The sequence below is a fragment of the Gracilinanus agilis genome, chromosome 2 (genome assembly GCF_016433145.1).
Source record: "Gracilinanus agilis isolate LMUSP501 chromosome 2, AgileGrace, whole genome shotgun sequence".
Lineage (NCBI taxonomy): Eukaryota > Metazoa > Chordata > Mammalia > Didelphimorphia > Didelphidae > Gracilinanus > Gracilinanus agilis.
Window position 1 is genome coordinate 261,640,598 of NC_058131.1, and position 21,257 is coordinate 261,661,854.

The following is a 21,257-nucleotide window of genomic DNA, read 5'->3' on the forward strand; positions in this document are numbered from 1 at the left end:
GGGACAAGCATCCTTGTTGGAATTATTTCAATACTACGTCCGTCTTTGGAACTTGATGTACAGAAGGTTTTGACTAATTGTAATATGTCGGTTACCCCTTAGCACAAAGCAGCGTCTGTATGTGAACAGTGTTCATTTCATGCCGGTTATGAAGCAGTGCACTATACTGGTACAAAGACAATGCTTTAATGGTTTGATATATTTGGTGCTGTGTATAGTATTGTATGTTGCTACAATGCAACTTTTTTTTTCTTTTCTCCTTCCTCTTCTTCCCATTCTTGATGTTTCTAAATAGCTTTAGGGGTCATTTTATCATCAGAGTTTTTTGTGCCCAGTTACGGGAAACATCTAGGATATTCTGCAATCCATGTATTCATACAAACAGACCTTAGGTCTAATTTCTCTATTCATCCTAATGTAGTTTAGGAACTTCTGTTTAACTGAATGCAATGCAGCTTGTCCGTGGTTTATGGTTGCCTCTGAAACGTATGCCTCTTAACTATACTACTTTAGGGGCAGGGGCATTCTTTGTGGTATGTCCATTTCCATGCTACACAATGAAAAAGATAAATATTTCATTTACTGGAGTTATTGTGAACAATAGTTTCCAGGGCTTACTAATTAGATACTCATGTCTCATTCTGGTTCAGTCTAGCTGAGAAGCTCTACATTTTTTGTATTAAAAGGTAAAGAGGGATCAAGTATTCAAGAATCTGAATCCATAGAGGTATCTTAGTGAACAATATAAATTGAGGAGTATGGTATGAAGGGAAAGAAAAGGGAATTCTTTGGGGATTGGTCCATTAGAAGTTAGTATTGCTTTTGTTCTGTGTTTATCTAATAAAACATTTCTGGCATTTGAATTTTTAATGTGCTAGATCTACATTTATAAATATTTTTAAATATTAATGCCAAATTTTTCTGTCAAGTGGTTAGTTGATTCTTTGTATATTGTTTCTTCTAGGGTAGTTCAGATCTCTAGGCAAATTTTGTAGTCATAACTAAAGATTTCTGGGATAAGTTTATTTTGCCTCTCTTTTCCTACAGGGACTTATTTGGAATACAGATCAGGCTTTAAAAAAAGGAATACATATTTCCCCTTTAACAATTCATGTTCTATTTTGGATAAATTAAAAAGTAGAAATTTATTTAGTGAATTGTAACTAGTTTGATTTCTAAGTGAAAATTAAAACTGAGATCCTGAAATCTGCGTAAACAATAGAGGAACTCATTTTGAGCAACTTTATTAAAGGAATAACTTGAATAAATGTCTAATATCATATGTTTAAGATGTGATCAAACTTTCCTTGGATAATGAAACTTTTATTTAACAGGAAAATAAAAAGGACTGGGGAAAATTACTTCAACTAAACACAAATCTTTATAGTAGAACAAAATATAACCTGAAGGAAATGCCATCTTTTTTTATATGTGTTATTCTGGTGAAGATAGTCTTTTTTTATTATTGTTGTTACAGGTTTTATATTTTGAAAACTCAAGTAAAAAAATAGATATAACATATCGAGGCATATACATTTGCTTTCTTCCCTTAAAATAACAGTGGATCAGGATCACAGAATTTTAGAACTAGAAGGGACCTTAGAGGACATCTACTCTACCCCTCTTATTTTACAAATGGAGAAACTGAGGTCCTAATGACTTGCCTTAGATCACACAGTGAGTTAGTGGCAGAACAAGAAGGAGAAGCTTAGGTCTTCTGACTCCCAGACCAGTGCTTTTCCTGTTGTTCTTCATTGCCTTTCAATCCACCAACAGATGCATCAATTGATAAATTGATCAACAAGTAATATTTAATTGCTTTGTAACCATGTGATGAAATAAAAAGAGGATTACTTTTTTCCATCCTGAATCTCTCATATCATCCTTGATGGATCTAGTGGCAAAAAAATAGTTTTCTTCTTAAAAGGCCATATACTCTTGGCCTCTTTTCATTATAGTCATTAAATTTTCCACTGGTAATCCCTTTAGTTCTCCATTTTGTTATCTCCATAGTGTGGGATATATACAAATATAACTCAACTTTATTACAGTTGAAGTAATTTGTCAGTATAGACTATAACAAATAGATATCATCAGCTTTGAGAACTATAAATCTTAAGGCATTAATTTACTGAGTTTATTTCAGCACTCCTCTGGGGCAGCATCTCAGCAGCTCAGGTTTAAAAGCTCCAACTTAGACTTCGAGTTAGAAGGGACTCCAAATCTGCTCTTCTCTGCTTCTAGTCATTACAGCCCAGAGCTGCTTCACAGGACCAGGAGATCCTTTTGGGTTTATGATAAAAGCCCAGTACCTTGGACTTCTTCATCCATGCTCATTGCCCATCTTAGCTGCCATGCTTTTACTTTTAAAGACTTTCCATAACCTTCCCCATTTCCTTCATGCTCATCAAATCTCAGAATAGGAACAAGTCCCAGAGACTAACCTCCAACCAAAGCTGGGATCTTCTCTTCAACCTCCTTGTCAAATAGTTATCTACTCCCTTCCTGAACACCTCCTGTGACAAGGAACTTATCACCTCAGATTTCAAAACATTTCTTTCTTTAGGCAATTTGCTAGAAATAAATTTGTTCGTCCTTTATATGTTGCTTTTTGTTTGTTTTAACATTATCTATATTAAATGTTACTTGAACTCTGCCGTTGCTGAATCAACAATTCTTAATAGCTAAAAATTATATGAGCAGTCAAATTAAAGGGATTTATCCCCTGTGGTATTGTCATTTCTTTCCCTTCATTACAATTCTAATACAACCAATTTGAAAATTCACTCGAGGAATTTGAAAATTCCCATTGAAAATATTTAAAGTTTTAAATAGCAAAGAAGATGCAATTTATTTTGTTCCTTGCCAGAACAGAAATATGCCTCTTATGTACGTTTTTAAGTGCTAAAACAATACTTTTGAGACAAAAAGGACATTTAAAAAACATTACCACTACTGTACCAATTTGAAATGTCTTACATTAAGAATTTCTTGAATGTTGTGTATATATTTAAAAGAGCACTTTGGAAAATAGTTTGTACATTTATTTCCTAATTTATACATGATTTTTTGGTGTTAATATTTCTAACTGTTAATAACAAAATGTTTATTTAATGTGTTGTCCATTTTTATGTATTTTTGTGGGAAGGAAAAGTAATGCCAGCAATTCTGACTTTTTCATCAATTGTATCACAACTTCTGTAATACTGAATGTTTAAAAAAGGCTTAGGCTAAAATGACTTGATCGTAGAGTGTGTTGATGGTACTTTTTTATAAACCAATGAAAGACTTGATTGAAGACCAGTGAAGAAGCAATTGGGGGCTTTGGGAAATGGATGCCCATACTCACCCCTTATTGTCTGACATATCATAATACATTTTAGAAATGGTGGTGACGTTTTTCAGAATTGTTGAAAAAAAAAAAAGAGACTGGTATGCAAAGATCATCATGCATCATAGTTTTGTGTTGAACAGTGTCTTTTGATGATATAGCTTTAGAATACTACAAATATTATTAGGAACTCATTTCAAAAGCCATTGTTAAAGGTATCATGGTGGGAAAAGGTTTTCTAAAAGTTCCAAGGAAGCCTTCATATGTCTATATGGGTAGAGACTAAGTGAACCTCTGATTTTGTCAGATATTTTATAGAGACGAGTCTATAGCATCCATTCATTATTGTAAAAAGGGGGAAAGTGTTTTCATTTTCATTTGAAATTTATAGCCATTACTACATTCCTGTTTACTGAACAAATCCGTTTAGTCTCTGTCAATTGTGAGTAAAGTACATTTTTCAATAATCATCTTGACTGTTAATTTTTTTTTCTGTCAGATTTGAGTTCAGTGTATAAATGAAGTTTATGCTTTTGATGTAACCTATTAATAAACTGGTTCTTCTAAAAATCATATTTAATGCTGTATTCTGTAATTTCTATGAATTTTGAAAACAGATAGATTAGATTTAACTCTCAATATATTGTTCATCAAATCACATTCAGGCATTTGTTAGTCTTGTTTTTTACTTTTCTGACTACAGCAAACAATAATACTTCAATATGCTTAATAATACTAAGGCTTCCTTCACATTGTAAAACTGATCATCATAGTATTCAAATAACTAGAAATCAGTTTTAACAACACAAATATGGAAAATACTTGGAACATTTAAGTATTAATAATAATTGTTACCTTGAATATATCTAGATGCCAAAACAATGCCTGATACTACCCTCATAGTTTAGAATTGCTAAAAATTGGTCCACAAATATTTTAAAATATTGATTTAGACAAAAGATACAAAAAATCTCAACAGGAACTGTCAGTGTTTTTATAAAGTCTACATACTATTTGGTTTTTAACTGGGAGTGTTTAATTTGTTGGTTTTCCAATTATTCAATTTTAATTTGATAAACATTAACCATCTATGATGTGTTTAACCCTGTAGAAAGCACTGGGGATACAGATGAGAAAAAAAGAAAGGCAGTACCTGCCCTCAACAAGCTTATAATCTAACACAAAAGAAAGGGGGTCAATAAAGGAATATCTGGTGAGAATATCATTTCTGTGGAGTTTAAGCCAAGCAGAGCTGTACAAGCAAAGTGGAGAGTTAGCTTGAAAGTTCAGATTATAGACTTCTTTAAAGGAAAGTTTTGGGAGGAATTTAATGCTCAACCTTCAGCCCTCCAGTCACAGGGAGAGGAGACTGCAGGAATTGGGAAGGTAGTTATATGGAAAATTTGATCCACTCCCCTTTTTATTATAAATACAAATTTTCCCCTAAGGACTACTTGGACTGAATCCCCAAAATTTTGATATTTTGTCTCACTATTATAATTTTAAATGAAAATTTAAATTGTTTCTATGATTTGTTCTTTGACGTGCCCAGTCTTTTTAGGGTATAAGTTATTTTGTCTCCAATTTTGAGTCTTTTCTTCAGTGTTCCCTTGATTAAACATATTTATTGCATTGTGATGCAATGTAATGGATTTGTTTAATATTTCTGCTCTGCATTTGTTTGTGATCTTTTTATGCCCCAATATATGGCCAGTTTTTTGAAGGTGCTGTAAACAGATGAAAATGAGTACTGATTTCTATTCCCATTCAATAATTCCCAGAGGTATACTATATCTAAATTTTCTAAAATTCTATTCAACTACTTCTTTTGTTTGTTTAAATTTATAGAAATCTAAGAGGAGTAAAGTTCCCTACTCTTGTAGTTTCATTAAACATAAAAGCACCAAATGTAATTAAATTTTTAATTAAATTAATTTTTCCATTAAGTATCTAGATACAATGCCATTTGGTACATATGTTTAGTACTGTTATTCATTATCTATAGTAGCTTTCAGCTAATTATAGTATCATTGTTTATTTCTTTTAGTTACTGTTTTTGTTATTGCTTTATCTGAGATCATGATTGCGACCCCTGCCTTTTATGCTTCATTTGAAGCATAACAAATTTTGCCCTAACCTCTAATTTTAATGCTATATGCATCTTTGTGTTTTGAGTGTATTTCTTGTAAACAAAATAATGTTAGACTGCTTTTAAATCCATTCTGCTAACCTCTTTCATTTTATGGGTGAATTCATCTCATTTGCAATTATGCTTTTTAATTACATATTTCTGCCTATCATTTTCTCTTAGATTTTTTTCTTCTGTTTACTAACTTAAAAAAATAAAGCCCTTACTTTTCATTTTAGAATCAATACTATGTTTTGAAGGCAAAAGAGTGGTAACGGCTAGGCAATAGGGGTTAAATGACTTGCCCAGGATCACAAAGATAGGAAATGTTTGAGGTTAGATTTGAACACAGGACCTCCTCTCTCTAGTCCTGGCTCTCAATCCACTGAGCCACCTAGCTACCTCCCTGACTATTCTTTATAAAGAAGATAGGTGGTGAAAGAGGAGTGTGCTCAGTACCAGTGCTCTAAATTTAGAGTAATCTGCTTCTTTTATCCCATTCTTCTTGAGTTTCTCACCTAGAGTTCAATAAATTCTTATTCTTCTCTCCTTTTCTTTTAATCCTCTCTTCAAAATCCACCCTTCTTACTTAGAGTTTGTTTTGATTCTGACCAATTCTTTCCTTATTTTATACTTTCTTTTATCCATCCCTTTGCCTTCTCCCTCCTGTTTCCCTGTTGAGTGAAATATATTTGGGAACTCAACTGTGAATACATTATTCCTTCCTTTGGCCAGTTCATATGAGAGTGATGTTCAGCTGTTCCCTTCTTCCCCCATTTCTCCTTGTTTCTATGGACTTTTACTTATGCACTGCAGTTAGTTGAGATAATTTACCCCCTCTTTCCTCTTCCTCACCTCTAGCCATGCTGCTTTTCTTCCCTTCAGTTATTATTCTTTTAAGATCATCAAATATAACAGGACTATTCCCAGGACCCCTATCTTAATTAGACTCCCTCTGTGGCCCCTGGTAATGATATATTTCTTTTTTAAATTTTTTTTTTTATTTTTTTAAACCCTTAACTTCTGTGTATTGGCTCCTAGGCAGAAGAGTGATAAGGGTAGGCAATAGGGGTCAAGTGACTTGCCCAGGGTCACACAGCTGGGAAGTGTCTGAGTTCAAATTTGAACCCAGGACCTTTAGGCCAGACTCTCAATCCACTGAGCTACCCAGCCGCCCTAATGATAGATTTCTAATAGAATGTGAGTATCATCTCCACATATTAGAATAGAAAGTTTCTCCTTGTTTATTTCCCTGTAATTATGTGATCTTGTTTACCATTTTATGTTTCTCCTTATTATTCATGTGTTTATATTTCATAGTTTCTATTCAATTCTGGTCTTATCAGGAATGCTTAAAAGTCTTCTCTTTTATTATAACTTCATTTTTCCCCTTTAAAATTATACTGTTTTACTGGGTAAGTTATTTTGGTTGTAAGCCTGTATATCCTTTGCCTTCTGGAATATTATAATCCAGATCTATCTGTTCCTTTATAGAAATTGACAGTTAAATCTTACATGATCCTGACTGTGGTTCTTTAGTATTTAAATTATTTTCCTCTGGTTCCTTGTGGTATTTTTTTTTCTTTGACCAGAAGTTGGGAGTTTCCATTTTGAAATTTCAGGAGTTGACCAGTGTATTATTTCTATTTCTACTTTACTTTCTGCTTATAAGAGATCTGGGGAGTTTTCTTTTAAAATTTCTTGAAACATGGTTTCTAGATTCTTTTTATTTTTTTCTTTCTTTTTTTTTGTCATAGCTTTCAGGTAGTCCAGTTATTCTTTTTTGCTCATCCTTCTCCTTCTGGTCTGCTTTTCTTTGTAGATCATCTTTTGCCTTCTTTGCTTCATTTTTCAGCTGGCCAGTTTGGGCTTTTAAGACATTATTTTCTTGTTTTAGATCATGTATTTCGTTTTCCCAATTGTCTCCAGCCTCTGTTGATTGTTTTCTGAGTTCTTAAATTATTTGGATTTTGAGTTCTTGAGTTAATTGAATTTTGAGTTCTTGAGTTAATTGAATTTTAAGTTTTTCCAAAGCCTGTGTCCATTTCACTGAATTTTCTTTGTTTTTGCTTGGTGTTCTTTTATCTTCTTCTGATCCATTTGCTCTTTGTTCAATTTTCTGGACAAAAGCTATCGATTGTGGTTTCTTTTTTCTTTTTCTGTTGTTTACTCATGTTTTTTCCTTCTTTCTCCCTTGTAATTGGCTGTAATCTTGATCCTCTGATCATATTTTTGAATTTGGGCTATTCAGCCCTGAGAGGGCTTCTTTTCTGTTTTGTTGATTAATTAGGTTAGTGGGGCCTGAGGCCAGATTTTCCCCAGCTTTTTAGTTGGGTTCAGCTGGAGGATCCCCCAGCTCTGTTGTGCTGTCAGATTTGGTTTTCTGTTCCCTCTGAGCCCTTTGTCCTTAATTGGTGGTGAAGGACTTTACGGAGGTTTGGAGCCTTACTGCTTCCACGCTGCCATCTTCCCAGAATTCCACCAACTCCTAGTTGAATTATTCTTAAATTTCCTTTCCTCAATCTGTTTTCAATATTTTTTGCTATGGAATATCTTTCGTTTTCTTTTCTTTTTTTTAGTTTTTTATAGTTAGTTTTAATATTTCTTGTCACATGGAGTCTGGTCTAATATTTAGGAATTTTATGCTTGGGCAAGATTTTGTGTCTCTTGTGCCAGGTGTTTTAAAGAAACCTCAGGTGGGGGAAGGGAGGCAGAGATGGGATCTGAGCAAGGTCCTGCCTTAGCTCAGCTCTCAAGGTGCTCTTTAAAATCTAAAGGGAATAAGATGATGACTAACTAACTACTCTAGATAAAATACTGCCAAATTATAGTTAAACCCCTCACAGACTAGAACTATTCTCTGATTTACTCTCCTTATTCAATCCACAGACATTTAAGGTAAGGGAGGAAGGTAGGAAATGAGGTAGGGTATGGAGATACAAAGGGTTTATATAAACTAACAAATTTCTTAAATAAATATTCCAAAACTAGGCTAAATTTCAATTCTTCAGATANAATACTAAGGGACTTCTGGGGAATGAAGTCCAAGGTTCAAAATCCCCATTTATATACTTGAATCCAACTCCTTCCCTTATTCATCAAGTCCTTTAGCTTATCTGATGGCTCAGGAGAGTTGCTACAAGGGACCCTTGAATCCATCTGGGAATCCCAAATAAGCAAATGGGTACTCCTGTAGACCAAATAAATCACATCCTTTTGACTCGTCACTCTCACTCTCCATATCCAAATCACTGAGGAATCTTGTTTCTATCTGCTCAACATTTCTCATGCCCCTGCTCTCCCCTCACATAAGCACACCCCCAGCCTAGACTATTCTGACAGCCTCATATCGGATCTTCTGATCTCTTCCCAATTCAATCTGTCTTCCACTTAGCTGTCAGTGATTTTCCTGGTGTAGGGCGGCTGTGTCCTCCCCACTGATCACACAGCTCGATAATCCTCAGGGTCTCCCTATTACTCTCCAGGATAAAATATTAAAACATCTGCCTTTTAAAGTCCTTCACATTTGGTCTTTCTCTACTTATCCAATCTTTTTTTTAAACCTTTATCTTTTGTCTTACAACTGATACTAAGTTTTGGTTCCCAGGCAGAAGAATTGTAAGGTCTAGGCAATTGGGATTAAGTGACTTGACCAGGGTCACACAGCTAGGAAATATCTGAGCCTGGGTTTAAACCCAAGACTTCCTTTCTCCAGGCCGGCTCAAAAACACTGAGCCACCAAGCTGCTCCTTTAATTCCTTTCCTAATTCTTTTTTTCATAGCTCCCATATATTTTTCAATTTTTTCCTCTATACTCTCATTTTATTTATAAAACCATTTTTGTTATAAAGATTTTTTCCCAATTTGTTGCTTCCCTTCTAATTTTGATCGTATTGGTTTTGTTTGTACAAACCCTTTTTAATTTAATGTAATCAAAATTATTTTATATTTTATAATATTTTCTATCTCTTGCTTGATCTTAAAATCTTTCCTTTCCCATAGATCTGACAGGTAAACTATTCTGTGTTCACCTAGTTTACTTAGAGTTTCATTCTTTATATTTAAGTGATTCACCCATTCTGAATTTATCTTGGTATAGGATGTGTGAGATGTTGATCTAAACCTAATGTCATAAAACCATTTTTAAACAAAAAAAAAATCTTCATTGCTTTCAGGAATTCAGTTTGACTTTGTGTCCAAGTTATGTTTTTCTTTGAGACTTTGTTCATAAAGGTTTTGGTATCATTCTCTTCTTCTGGGGTTGCTCACTGATTGTCCCTGTCACCCTAATAGATCTTTATAGTGGATTTTTTTTTAATTTCCTCATTCTTTCAGCTTGCTTCCTGACTTTGATTTTTATATTAGGGTCAGATTCTGAACATTTCTGGATCTGGGCTGAGATTTTGTCCTGTTGGTTTCTTCTGTTGCTTTGCTTTCTTGGCAGGTTTCTGGCCTGGGCTTGATCTGCCCAATATTCTTGGCTTTCCCCTGTTTGGAAGTCACAGAAAACTGCTGCTGGACTCAAACACTGTCAGCTAGCTAGAAAGATTTGCACGTTCATATTGACAACTGCAACCTCCCCTTTAATCTAGATGATCTGCCCTACTTATTCTGCTATAGATTTCAGACCAGGCTGGAGGCTGGAACTGAGAACCTACTCGGGTCCTGCAGTCAGAGCCACATAAGCCACCATTTGCTTCTGAACTTTTCCCTCAGTTACTACACAGCCTGAAGCCAATACTCACTCCTCACCCTAGAACACTACTCTTATGCATCTGTCCCCATCTCAGTCTGCCCTGGATCTGTAACCAGGAACTGAGGAGTGCATCACACTGTTGCAGGCTGGTCCTGGTTCCTATATCCTGCACAAGGTTGTGGTCCCCCTGAATGGATTGTGGAACCCTTCTTTCTCTGATACAAACCCCAGTCCTCTCTTATTTTTTGCCCACAAGGACGGTTCCTCATGGCATATGGCAGACCCTGTCTCCCAAATCCACAAAGCTCTCTGTTTCACCCACTGAAATATGACTGAAAAAAATTTTTTTCTTAGATTTCTTGATCAGGACTCTGTCTAGTATATTTTCTAGATTTTTTTTGGAAGTGACCTGAAGGGCAATAGAGAGCATAGGGTGAGTGTGAAGGATATGCCACTAATAATTGACATTCAATAAAGCATGTTAAAGGCTATCAGCTGCTGTGTCCACACCTTCTGTCCTCCTTTTCTGCAGTGTCTTCAGCACTTCCCCAAACTCCCCATTCTTGCCCAGGCGGGGAAGTTTGATGTGGACACCAGTGTGTAAGCCTGTGCCCAGGTTGGAGGGGCACTTTAGGATATAGCCCAAATGAGGGTTCCACATGAATTCATAGTTCTCGGTCTTGAAAGGTTTCAATCTTCTTCATGGAGATGACCCTCAGGTGATCCTCCTCATAGATCCACACCAGGAAGGTCTTCTTGTCGTGCCCAATGCCCCTGCCATCAGGCCCATCTTGGGCCATGCCAGATGCCAAGAGGAGTGGGGAGACAGGCTTGTCAAAGAGAAAGCGGTCATCCATCAGCTGTTGCTGCTGCTGCTCAGGCATGTTCAAGGCAGAGTACTTCCCATTCAGGTCCCCCTCTAGGCTGGCCAGAGCTTCCACAGAGAGCTTCTCTATGGCATGGCGCTCTCCTCAGCTACAATGCCAGTTCGAACACGAGAACTCAGCACATAGTTAGGGTCCAGATCATCACCACCCTGCAGACTGTCAGCATTGAGGTCGGTCTTACGCTCATTTGAAGGCTTGTAGCCTCCATGTCTGTCCTCCATGATCGGATCAAACAGCTCCTTGAACACGTCATAGCTCTCTTAGCTCTCTTCATGTCCAGCCACGCAGCCCACAGTCATGATGAATGGGTGCCCTGGGTTGTTCACCCCGGTCTGGATGACCTCATCCAAGGTAAACCGCTGGGTGTGACCTTATCCGGAAGTTTTTCATAGAGCTCTGGAGTCAGCAGCGCCTTATCCCTGACTTTTGGGCAAGCAGAGGTCGGAGTATTCCTCCCCGTGGCATTGTGGGACATCATGTCGTGGCTACTGGAAAACGGCTTGAAGGCGGGAGGCGAGGCTGCTGCGGGGGGTCGCAGAAAGGCGTGAAGATCAGAGGGTGCTGCCGTGGCAGTGGTGGCAGCAGTTGCTGCTGCCTTCCCAGGCCAAGTTCACCAGAGCTCAGTCACCAACTCGGATTCAACCATTCTTGAAAGCAATTTCGATCTACGCCCCAAAGGGTTATAAACTAGTATATATTCTTTGACCCAGATATAACATTGCTAGGTTTGTATCCCCTAAGAGATTTAAAAAAAAAAAAAGGTAAAGGACCTTTATATTCAGAAACACTTAGAAAAGCTCTGGGGGGGGGGGGGCAAAATTTGGAGAGTGAAGGGATACCCATCAATTGGGGAATGGCTGAATAAGTTATACTATATGATTGTAATGGAATACTATTGTACTGTGAGAAATAATGAGCAGGAGGAGCTCAGAAAAACCTGAAAAGACTTAACTGAACTGAAGCAGAGGGAAATAAGCAGAACCAGGAGGACATTGCGCCCAGTGACAGGAATATTGTACAATGAATAACTGTGGATAACTTGGCTAGTCTGTTTACAATGATCCAAAACAATCCCAAAAAAGACATGATAAAAAAATACCAGCTGCTTCTAGAGAAAGAACTGATGGTTTCTGAATCCAGACCAAAGCAAACCTTTTTCCTTTCTTTATTAATTCTTTTTTGTTCAAGTTTCCTTCCACAAAAGGATTGCTATGGAAAAATTTTTTACATGATTGCACATCTAAAATTTATATGAGATTGCTTACCATTTCAGCAGGGGACAGAGGGGAGGGAGGGAGCGAAGGAGAGAATTTGAGATAAAATTCTTTATAAAATGTTGGAAACTTTTTACTTGTAGTTGGAGAAAAATTAAATTGATTTAAAAATAATCAAAAGATCTCTTCAAGGAATCAAATCTATTATAAATTTCTCTGTCTACATGAGCAGCCCATTTTCTTTTTTGATTATACAAGTCCATGATGAAATCTTTTACATTTTTTTTTTGAATGTTAGCCATTATTAGCAAATGCTGCACATTTACCCTGTGCTTTCTGTTGTCCTTCAAGTCACCTAACATTTTGATTTTTCTGAAATTGTGACATTCCATGATTTAAAACCACATGTCATTGGGATATTTTTTCCACTTGTACTATTGGTGTAGGGATCTCTCAGTGATAAATTTTCCTTTACTAATGCAGACCTGTCACTAATCTTATAACTTCTAGAATTAGAAAATTAGAGAAGCATAAAGAGAGATTGCCTGACTTGGCCAGGATTACATGATAGGTAGCAGGTGGAATTTGAATCTGTCTTTTTCACTCCAAGGCCAACTCTCTATACATTTATTCCATACTTCCTTACTCACCAGAAGAATATTGATATTAACACTAGGACCAGATATGTCAATTGATGCAAAAATATTATAAATTTTTCTGAAATAAAAATTTTTATCCTACCATCTTGTTTTTTATTAAAAAAATGCACTGTCAATTGACATAACTCAATCCTCCAGGTATTTGTAAATTCTGGTCCTGGTGTTAAAAAGTTGGCTATTAGCAGTAAAGACCTGTCTGGCATCTTTGAAAGTGCTGAGCAACTTCTTACTCCAGCCTGAATTCATTCTGCTAGGTAATTTTGGCTCAGCTCATTATCTATCTTGCAGAACTGCCAAAAATATGCTTATTTATAGACTAGCTCAGTGAACTTCCATATGACAATATCACAACCTGAGCAATATGTTTGTATTTTTCATTCACTTGGTCTGTGTACAAATTCTGGTTAGGAGCTATATAACAGAGCATTGCAGTGCAAGAAGAGGCTCTGAACCAGGACAAGAGGCTCTCATGTAGGGTATGTCAGCAGGTACCAACTGGCAGCTTTTTCATTCATTATGTAGTTCTGGGTCACAGATCCAGAGTGGACTGAGGAAGAGACCTGTGCTCAGGTGTGGCATTTCATGGTAAAGAGTAGATACATGGTTCTGGGTTGTGTACCAAGAAGAACAAGTTCAAAAGCAAACAGCCACATGCCTTGGACCCTAGGAGCCACCCAGGGTTTTAATTCTAATTTCTATTCCAATATAATGCCTGCAGAAGGGCAAGAATTCCAAACCAAAGGGAAACTTGGAATTTTAACACTAAGAAGCCTCAGAGTTCTTAGCTGCCCGATAAGATCTGAGTCTAGCAGCAATCTACTATTACTCAGACCCAAATCCAGGTCACTCATTTGCAGAATTCAGAACAGGCAGGGGCAGGAGAGGGAGCAAAAGAAATAATTAGACTGCCCAGAATTAGAACACTGAAAGCTTGCAGGTCCCTGCCTGAGCTGACTCTGAGAATATAGAAAACATTATACTCAATACCTCAAGACAGCAACAGTAGGACCAGCCCAGACCTTCCTTCCAAAAGTGTGTGGAGTCTGGCTCTAACAAAAACCCAAATCAGGAAGTATACTGGGAGAAGTAGGAAACAAACCAAAAAAGAATCCCATTATCAAAAGCTATTATTGTCATAGGGATAATCAAGCCAAAACCCAGAAGAGAATGTCTCTAAAACATCTATAATCAAAGCTTCAAAGAAAATCATAATTTGGGCACAGATTGGGCACTGAAACTAGAGAACTAGAGACAAAACTGGAAAAGAAATGAGAGCTATGGAAGAATTAGAAAGGGTAATTAACATCCTTCCACAAGATGTACAAAACAGCCCAAACAATAAACTCCCTGAAAATTAAAAGGACTAAGTCAAAGATAATGATTTCATGACAATGGGAAATATTAAAACAAACTTTAAAAAACTGAAAAAATACAAGAAAATGAAAAGTATCTCATAGAAAAAAACCACTGATCTGGAAAACATATGTAGGAAAGGTAATTTAAAAATCGCTGAACTACTTCAAAGCCATAACCAATAAAAGAACCTAGACACAGTATTTCAAGAAAACTTCCCAGACATCTTATAATCTGAAGGCAAAGTGGAAGGAGAAAGAACTGGCTGGTCAACACTCAACATAATTTTCAAAATGAAAATTCCCAAGAATGTTATGGTCAAAACCTAAAGCTCTTGAATCAAAAAAATCATTGCAAGCAGCCAAAATAGAAGAATTAAAGTACTAAGAATCCGTATTCAGGATCAAACAAGATTCAGCAGCCATCCCTATAAAGGAATAGAGAGATTCTTGCAATTCAGTATTCCAGAAGGTAAAGGATATTGGTGTCACAACTGAAATTTAGGTAAACTGAAGCATAAAATTCCAAGCATGTTCAATGTATTGGAAAGGCTAGCAATTAAGAACAAATTTTTTTTTCAGCTTCTCAATAAGCTAAGAGACCACAAGGTATGATCTCACGATCATACACAAGAAATATATTCAATTGTATCACCAGCATCAAGTATGGGGAGACTACTGGGAGACTTTAGTGTGGAGATTAATAGAGAATAATTACTATGGCATTCAAATATGTAAATCTGTCAGGACTTTTTATAAAAGCTCTAAAAATATTGAGATCATACTGAAAGAAATGGCAATAGTATTTAAGATTACACAAACCCTCCAGCCACCTAAATGGACAGAACACATATTTTGTCTGTCCTTAGGATCTTCTTCCCTATATACCAATAGCTTGAGATTATTTTAGGCATGGAACAGAATCAGCTGCAAAGTAAACAATTGGATGCCCTTTCTTTCATCCATTCTGAACATGGAATTAGTTCTGAAGGTCATTCTCATCTTTTCCTTTTCCTCCCTCTAAACATGGAAGTAGTTTCCAAAGGTGTGCACTGATATCTTTCCTCCCTCATACTCCTTAATATTCCATAAAAACCTAATGAACAATCCATATCACAGTGTCTTAAAACTTATGATCATAGGGGGCAGCTGAGTAGCTCAGTGGATTGAGAGCCAGACCTAGAGACAGGAGGTCCTAGGTTCAAATATGGCCTCAGACACTTCCCAGCCATGTGATCCTGGGCAAGTCACTTGACCTCCATTGCCCACCCTTACCACTCTTCTACATTGGAGCCAATACACAGTATTGACTCCAAGACAGAAGGTAAGGGTTTAAAAAAACCAACATATGATCATGACAATATTTTAAGGCCCAATTACAAACTGGGCTGGGGTAGGAGAATTCATGATTTCAGAGAAGTCTGAAAATGCCACCTCTTCTCTTCATGATTATCTAACTTGTCCCTTTAGATTTTAACACTAGAAAAAAACTCAAGACAAGAACAAGATGACAACAAAATAAAATTTAAATGAGACAACAGATTCTCTAGAAACACTCTTTTTTTGGTGAACAAAAGAATTATATAAACTGCAACACAGCAATTCCAAGTAATTGTGTAATTATTCTTACCCAATTAAAGAATTATTATATTGTTTGCAAACAAATATGACATATTTGAAGGATATAATTCAGAAGGATAACCTAAGAAGTATCAGACTGTGAAAAAAATGTGAGGAAAGAATCCCTCATTGCTATATTTCATGAAATTCTATAAACAAATTTCCCAGAAATATTAGAAGTAAAAGATGAATTTCAGTTTGACAGACTTCATAGCACATTAACAGGTATGAGTCCTAGATTCTACTTGCCCAAATACTTTATCATCAGATGTCAAAACTAAAATGGCAAGGAATTTATTTTACAAGCAGCTAAGAAAAAAAATAGCCAATTAAAAACCATTAGTTTCTAGTTATTTAGAAAAAAATAAAACATGGGGGACAAAATAATGTAATTATATAAAAAAGGTCTTTCGAACAATGTAAAAAACAGCTTCATTATCACATGCTGGGAGAGCTATAAATTTGTGTCATCTTTTTGGAAAGCAATGTGGAATAATAAAATAAGAGTCACAAAACTTCCTATCCTTTGACTTACTGACCCCATTACAATTACAATGACCTATAGATGTTATTGATGGAAGGAGAAAAGTCAAAGTTAGAATAGTTTCTAAAAATTATTCCACTAATGACTGAAGTTTACAGTTTTATGTATAATAATTTTGTTTTGTCCTTGAGTGCTCACATATTTCTTTACCTCTTCATGCTATGCAACAGATGTTGACCCCTAAGCTGCAATTATTTTCATCATAATCTCTTTGCAAATGTTTATCATGGGTTCTGCATTATGAGGTGACCAAATGTTCCATGAACTGCTGTTTTTTGTTGCCTTTGAACACATGATAAAACTAACTCTGCCAACTCTTACATTTTTCTCTCCAAGAATAACTTTTGAACCATCCTTCCATTTGGCTACAACTTCCTTTTGTCTTCTTGCTTCACTTATAGTAAAAATGTTAAAAATTATACCATTCAATTCCTCCTCAAAAGCATGTCCCCTCTCTGTGATTGATAGAAAAATAGATCATAAAAAACTAAAGAAAAGTTATCTTTCATAACTATAGTTAAGAGATTTCATATCACACAGAGAACTATATATGAAAAGTAAATTAATGAACTTCAATGCTGTAAGGAAGATACCTAAGTTTTCTATTGAAATCTTTTCTGCAGTTTTGTGTAAGAGGAAGGTTTCTACTCATTGGGGCCCTCCCCCCTTCAATTAATAGAATCATAGACAGTAGAGGCACCTCAACTGAATCAATTTGTCAATCAACAGGCATTGATGAGGTTTTAATGTGTAAATAAAATGTACCTTTCAGGTGCAAATATCTCTTTGATTGAATCATAACATAAGTCAATAGGAAGTAGTGGCACAAATTTTCCTACAAAGGTAGGAATGTATTCTGAGGATTATTGGGATTTGGCCTTGGGAGAAGGGCGGATGATACCATGCACAAAAATACTTGTTATTGGCTGAAACAATTGGACATAGCCCTGGGTTTACATATAAAAATAACAATCAGTCCAATGTCAAAGCAGTCCATTGACTGTCATCACTGAGGCTGGACTATCAACAGAAAGTACATCCAGCTGAGATCAGAAAGACTAGATCAGTGAGAAATAATGCTCATAAGTAGGAGTAGAAAGTCACTGAGAACAAGAAAAGCTCTGAAGGGAAAATGGACTTCCTGTAATAGGAATTACTGAGGAAAGGTCACTTCATGACATATGACTCTTTGTGGATAACAGAAGTGCCAGCTTTGGATTCTAAAAAGGCAGAGACCCTTAGAACCCAGTAAAGAGCTATGCCTAGGGAGAGTTTCATGAGGCTTCCATGAATGGAGAAAAGAAAAAATCCCACTAGAAGCTGTGAATTACCTCTTTGCCAAATGAGTCTTACTACCATTGTACTCTAAATAGGAGTCTACTTTTTTCATGGACTTTTTTGTTTTCTTAGGAGACTGGAGCCAGGTTTATGGAGAGAATGTTTGTAGTAACTGTTCTTACTATCTCACTTTAGAAAATACCTTTTCTAAAAGCTAGGTTAGCCTACTTGTTGATGGGAAGTATACTGATAAGAGCTTCTGAGCTACAGTAGCCACCCAAAGAATCACCTTAGAATCCTTTGGAGACCCAACCCAAAAGAACAAGTTGAAGGAGTAACACTGATAGGAGGACTGAAAAAATAAGTTGGGTATGAAGGGAAGGAATTCAATTCAATTCAATTAGTATTGATTACTGTTTAAGATGTTTGGGATGCAAAGATAAAAATGAAATAATACATGCCCTCAAGGAACCTACATTTTATTGGGGAGAAAAAGGTGTACATAGATAAACACAAAATAATTTAGGAGGAAGAGCATGAGTTGGAGAGTCAGAAAAGGCTTAAAAGTAGGAGGTACTCTTAGAGCTGAGCTTTTCAAAATTGAGGGAATTTGTTTACTGTAGACAATGGATAGTATGCCGTGCATGAAGGACATCCTATACAAAGGTAGGAAGGTGGGAAATGAAATTTCATGTATGGGAAATAGGAGGTAGATTAGCATAACAGGTGCATAGAATGGATGAGGAGAAGTGAAATATCTGGAAAGATAAATTGGAGTCAGATTATGAAAGGTTTTGTGCATTTTAAGGCCTAGGAGACTATATCTCCCAGGACTCTCTGCCATAACTTCCTCAGATACATCCCACTTCCTTTGTGAGAGGTGTCAGAGGAAAGTATAAGAAGAGAGAGAATTTTGGGGCCTTTTTCCCCCAGAGTACCTAACACCGCCCCCCCCCCCAAGGTTGGAGGAACACTTTTGGAGAGCCTAATTTCCCTAGCTTTCCCTTACCTTTCTTTACTACTTAAATAAAACCCAGCTAAATACCCGCCAGAGACTAGCCTGACTATTTTCTGCCACAAGATCCTAGCCTACCCTCTGAAGGGCTCAAGTCAATTTCCTACTGGGGCTGGGGGCTACCCTGGCTACCTTCCTTCCCTTCCTCTGGCTTCCCTACCTTCCTTTTCCCTTCCTTTTTCCCAACCTTCCCCACATCACAACTTTAAATGCCAAAAAGAGGAGTTTGAGTTTTATCCTAGAAATAATAGAGAACCATGGAACTGGGAGGTGATGCAGTGGAGAGAGTACCAGGCCTAGAGTCAAGAAGACTCATCTTCCTGAGTTCAAATACAGGCTCAGACACTTAACTAGCTGTGTGACCCTGGCAAGTAAGTTACTTAACTCTGTTTGCCTCAGTTACCTCATCTGTAAATGAGTTAGAGAAGGAAATGGCAAACACCAAGTGGGGTTACAAAGAGTGGGACACGACTGAAAAGACTGAACAACAATAGGGAGCCAAAGAAACTTCTTAAGCAGAACAACATGGTCAGAACTGTGCCTTAGAAATAATTATTAAGATATGTGGAAGATAGATGAGAAAGGGGAAGGAATGGATTAAGGGAGACTAATTAGAAAATAGCTGCAATAGTTCACATGAAAAGTGATGGGAGATGAGTTAAGGTCCCCAATATTCTATTTTTTTTCCTGTGGATATATATTCTTACTTTTGTGATTTTTAGTCTTATTATTTTCTTTTCATGTATGGATCTTCTCTGTCTGTGAGTATATATAATTTACTATTAACAAGTTAAGGAGAATTTCCTAATGTAAAAGTCATTAATTGACTGAACTGAGCTCATTTTCAGTTTGTTGAGAAATAATGATTTACACATTCATCTGTGAATTTACTACTTATTTGACCCCTCTCTTTGCTGATGGCTGGTGAGCCCAGATTCATTTGGAAGGCTTGTTTGTAAGAGTTTAGTTACAGATTTAAAATAGTAGAAGCAAGATATCACAAGAAGTGCATACTAATTTGGTTGATATACAGTGTAAAGGAGAAAAGACTGTTCTCAAAGTAGAGAATCACCTATAGAGACTGCAACTGAGAACCTGTGGTAGAATCTAAGAAAGATTTACTTAGCCTAAAGAAGGTATTATTCAGATGTATAACACAATCCAGATCTGTCCAGAATTATCTCTATTCCAAACAGAAGCATTGCCACTCACCACAAATGACTTCATTTCATACCCAGCTACACTCCTATGGACTTCTAGGAACCACATCATTACACAAGATCATTTCAGCCCGGACCTCATACCCTGGAGTCCCTCCCTCTGATCAGAAAGGATAGAGATAGAGAGCTTCTTCCAGGACTTCCATTTAAGGAGGGTAATCAAGTCATCCTCTTCATTTTTCACCTTGTTATACTTCTCTGGACTTTGCCATCGTGCCCCAAGTGCTGGATACCTTTACTTCCTCTTTTAAGCTTCTTTTTGTTTATTTTTCCTCATTGGATTTTAAGGTCCATGAAAGCAAAAACTGTTTCTTTTTTCACTTAAAAAATATTCCAGGGGGCAGCTGGATGGCTCAGTGGATTGAGAGCCAGACCTAGAGATGGGAGGTCCTGGGTTCAAATCTGCCCTCAGACACTTCCTAGCTGTGTGACCCTGGGCAAGTCACTTAACCCCCATTGCCTAGCCCTTACCACTCTTATGCCTTGGAGCCAATACAAAGTATTGACTCCAAGACGGAAGGTAAGAGTTTAAAAAACATATTTGAAGTATTTAACATAGCATCTGGCATATTACTGTTTATTGACTGAGATGAGTTCCTTCTAAGCATAGAGCCAATGTTCTGATAAGGGTTCTTGGCTATGGGCAATAGAAACAAAACAAGAACAGTCACATGCTTTTGGTGAGGAGACCCCATAAAAATTCTTGCCATGCTTCCCAGCAAGTGTCATCACACATTTCCAGAAGCAGACTCACTAAGGATTAACATGGGATTCCAGGACTGGGAGCTCATTTAACAAAGACAAAACACAGTTCCTTCAAGGAGTTTCCATTCTAATAGGAGGAGAGGGCGGCCTGAGAGTTTGGCACATCTGATCTAAGTCCGTTTTTTCATGATTAAAGAAAAGGAGGACTTGAAGCCTACAGCCTTGGGGAAGTAAAAGAGCTGGCTAAGATACAGTCAAGAGACGTACACACACACTGACACATGAACGAAGACACACACAAACACGCACACACTTACGCGTGAACCACAGAGGCACACATTTACACACACACAAACATACACCGAGACAGACTCAGATCTAGACGCACACACAGGAAGCGGAGGAAAAGAAGAGCGAGAGAAAAGAAGGGAAAGAGAGCGAAGAAGCCAAGATTTCGCGCAGACTCATTAGGAATGGGGTTTAGGTGTGGCCAGGGGGCAGTAGCCCACCGAGCTGAGCCGGAATGGAGGGCGGGATTGGGGAAAATCCCGGAAGGCCAGAGGGAGGGGCGGGACCAGCGACTGAGAAAGCCGGAAGTGGTGCCGGAA

The 21,257-nt window shown here is 37.0% G+C and overlaps 1 pseudogene; it reads right to left on the reverse strand.

Moving 5' to 3' along the window:
* Window positions 1–10,636: 10,636 nt before the first annotated feature.
* Window positions 10,637–11,517, reverse strand: LOC123233579 (annotated as a pseudogene).
* Between the last annotated feature and the right edge of the window lie 9,740 nt (window positions 11,518–21,257).